Raw genomic sequence first — 4,005 nt, forward strand, 5'->3', positions numbered from 1 at the left:
AGAATGGCAAGTATAACTTCAAAAACGAATAAGAAATATCAGTTTTAGTACAGGGTCACAGTCTTGGAAATTCGTGTTTGCGCACGCCATGAAGACAAGAAGCACCCCTGCTAAAATTGGTTTCCTATAGAACATACCTCTTTCCGTATGAAATATTATAGTTTGATTACATTTTAGGGTATCTGAGGATTAAATAGAAATGTATTTTTACTTGTTGAAACAAATTTTAGGGGTAGATTTTCGGATTCCTTTCTCTGCATGTTGAATGAGTGGACTACTCAAATCGATGACGCCAACTAAACTGACTTTTTTGGGATATAAAGAAGGATTTTATCTAACAAAACGACACTACATGTTATAGCTGGGACCCTTTGGATGACAAATCAGAGGAAGAATTTCAAAAGGTAAGTGAATATTTAATCGCTATTTGTAAATTTCTTTTACACTGTGCCGGTGGAATTTTATTTTGATGTGTGGCGCAGTCCTCAAACAATCGCATGGCATGTTTTCACTGTAATAGCTACTGTAAACCGGACAGTGCAGTTAGATTAACAAGATTTTAAGTTTTCAACCGATATAAGACACTTATATGTACCTAAATGTTTAATATCCATAATTTTTATGATTATTTATTTGAATTGCGCACCCTCCAGTTTCACCGGAAGTTGTCCCGCTAGTTGGACGCCTAGGCTTATTAACTACAAGCTCATATCTTGGTGTCAGAGAGATTTTTTATTATTTATTTTATTTCAAGTAAGGTTCTTCAATGTGATAAATGAAAGGTAGAGGTTCAAAGGGTTGTCAACATAGTTTTTTGCAAACCGATGTGCAGCTGTCAGATTTCAGGACCTGGTAAATCCATTTTAATTCAATCACTTTTTCACAGCACTCCTTTCGATTTGAACGAAACCTTAAATATATATTCGCCCATTGTAGAAATGCTCAGAAAGTGACTTTTTGGACCTGAATGTCAAATCATTCAAGAGATAAAGGTGTTCAAAGTTAACTCATTTTGCATACCCCACCATACCATGAGACATCCATGTCTTCATCACTGGAAAAGATAAACGTTTGAGATTGATATCATTTAAAAGCTTACATGCAAAGTTGTCAAGCTATTTTATAAATTATGAAGGGAAAATTATGCCCTTTACTTCACCTTTAACGTCAATTATCAAACAATGTGTAAACTCCAATGTTTTTTATGTTCGCCAGTGTTGTAGCTTAGACCCTATTTTACATCTAAGGTTTTTGTGTTTTGCCCGCCATCTATCGAAACACAAAATGCTCTTGAATACAGGATAGGTGTTTTGGCTGATAAATGTCCTAAAATTTGAATAGATTGAAATGTAAACTTTAAAATGGTACCACAAGATGGTTGGAGGTCCACACATCAGAGAATGTTGACTTGAAGGGGAATATCTGTTGTTTTAAATTATACAGCCAATCCTCCATAGGAAATGTATTGAAATCATAGAAATATAGATAATAGAATAGACATGACCATTTAAGTTAACATTCCATGGTCGGTGGACCGGCTAACATCTTTGTGGTAGTAATCAGAAGTTAAAATGTCAATTCAATTGAAATTTCAATGATGTACCAGCTAAATTGCAGTGGTCTGAAGGGATAGGTTATATTTCTATGATTGAAATGACACCCACCATGTATTTAAGAGCATGTAGTGTGTCAACCGATGGCAGGCACAACACAAAAGCCTCAGATGATGTAAAACAAGGTCTAAGCTACAACATACAGTAAGTAGGTGAATATGAAATCGGGGTTATGAATTCTTTGATAATTGTCGTTAATGACATTTTCTAAAGAAATAATAAAATAGTTTGCAACATTGTTCTAAAGCTTTTAAATGATATCAAACTCAAACGTTTATCTTTTCCAGTGATGAAGACAAGAATGTCTCATGGTATGGTGGGGTATGCAAAATGGGTCAACTTTGAACACCTTAATCTTCTCAATGTTTTGGCATTCAAGTCCAAAAATCACTTTCTGACCACTTCTTCCATGGGGAATATGTATGGAAAGTTTTGTTAAAATCAACAGGAATGCTGTGAAAAAGTGATTGAATTCAAAAGGATTTAACCTGCATCGTTTAGCCTTTTTGAGGGGTGGGCTGGGGGTCTTCACTTTGTTGCATTATTGTTCCTCTTTAACGTGAGGGGCAAACAGAAAGGTACTGTTTTTGAAAGGTATACTGTTATCCAGGCAGCCTTTAGGCATCTTTCTTTAGTCTGTGTCTTCTTTATTTTCATGTTTCCTAGAACCACAAAACATAAGCAGTCTGACTGATGTATTATTGACTCTGTTTGCCTTGTAGATTTGTTTGACTCCATCCTGGTTGTTTCTTTCTGTCCTCACAGTTTCTCCCGACACGTCAGATGTGTCTGCCAATCACCCTCTCTGTGTTTTGGAGGCTCCAGAGCATGAATCAGTCAGTCTGGGCATCTGGACATCCGCCTAGTTTCCATCCTCTGATCTCTCTCTGTCCCCCACACTTCCTCTGTCTCTAGTTTTCTAGTCATATGGTTGAAGAAAGAGAGATAAAATAGATTAGATAAAGAACAGAGTAGCAGCACCATATGACGAATGTAGAAGTGTGTTTGTATGCCATATACAGTGTGTGTGTCATAAGTGTGACTCATTTGCATGTTTAACCTAACAAGCTTTTTATATTGCTTAATTGCCTGGTCATGTGACTTTTTTTTAAAACCCCCTGTTTGGTGTTTCTTAGTGGCTGCCCACAGGAAGTGAATGTATTCCGGATGCATGGTGGAGCCTAGGTTTTGCCAGAGCACATGATGACTTCTTCTGGTTAACGCACATGTCAGGTCCCGTGTGGCTCAGTTGGTAGAGCATGGCGCTTGCAACGCCAGGGTTGTGGGTTCGATTCCCACGGGGGACCAGTACAAGAAAAAAAAGTATGAATGTATGTACTTGTAAGTCGCTCTGGATAAGAGCGTCTGCTAAATGACTTAAATGTAAAAAATGTAATGTTTGAGTTTGAGCGTAAGTCTCTCCTGGGCTGTATCACTTCCTGTGCCCCTTTTTGTTTGGTGTGTGTGTGGGTAATTTATTTGAGTTTTTTGTGTGAGTGTTAGTGTAGTGTGTGAGTGTGTGTGTAAATATTTAGTGTGTGTGTATAAATACTGTGTATATATATACAGTACCAGTAAAACATTTAGACACACCTACTCAATCAAGGGTTTTTCAAATCAAATCTTTATTTTTACTATTTTCTACATTGTAGAATAATAGTGAAGACAACAAAACTATAAAATAACACATGGAATAGTAACAAAAAAGTGTTAATACAAATAAAAATATACTTAATATTTGAGATTGTTCAAAGTAACAACCCAAACTTTTGACTGGTACTGTGTACACAGTATACAGTGTATATATTGGATTGTGAGAGTGCATAGGGTCAGTGCAGATAGTCCTGGTTACCATTTCATCAACTATTTAGCAGTCTTCCTATTTAGCAGTCTAATGGCTTAGGGGTAGAAGCTGTCTCGGCGTCTGTTGGTCCAACAGCTGATGGTCCAATACCGTTTGGCGGATGGTAGCAGAGTGAACAGTCTATGGCCCTCAAACTCAACTCTGGACCTAGAAGCCAGTTCCACTGCATGTTTTCATTGTTCCCCTCTAATCAGGAATTGATTTAGACCTGGGACAACAGGTCTAAACAGCAATTAATTATCAGGTAGAACAGGAAACCAGCAGGCTGCAGACCTCGTAGGGTAAGAGTTGAATAACCCTGGTCTATGGCTTGGGAGGCTGGTCTTTGGCAATTTCTCGGGCCTTCCTCTGACCCTGCATGGTATAGAGGTCCTGGATGGTAGGGAGCTCAGCCCTACAGTGATTTACTGGGATGTCCACACCCCCCTCTGTAGCTCTTTGCGGTTGAGGGCGATGCATTTTCCATACCAAGCGGCAATGCTCTCGATAGTGCAGCTGTGGAACTTTTTGAGAATCAGAAGGACCCAT

The 4,005-nt window shown here is 38.2% G+C and overlaps 1 non-coding gene across 1 annotated transcript; it reads left to right on the forward strand.

The window, feature by feature from the left end:
• Positions 1–2,845: 2,845 nt before the first annotated feature.
• Positions 2,846–2,921, forward strand: trnaa-ugc (transfer RNA alanine (anticodon UGC)). Its single transcript has one exon. It is a non-coding gene; the product is annotated as a tRNA-Ala (tRNA).
• The last annotated feature ends 1,084 nt before the right edge of the window (positions 2,922–4,005 follow it).

Source organism: Salvelinus fontinalis, chromosome 10, assembly GCF_029448725.1.
Source record: "Salvelinus fontinalis isolate EN_2023a chromosome 10, ASM2944872v1, whole genome shotgun sequence".
Classification (NCBI taxonomy): domain Eukaryota; kingdom Metazoa; phylum Chordata; class Actinopteri; order Salmoniformes; family Salmonidae; genus Salvelinus; species Salvelinus fontinalis.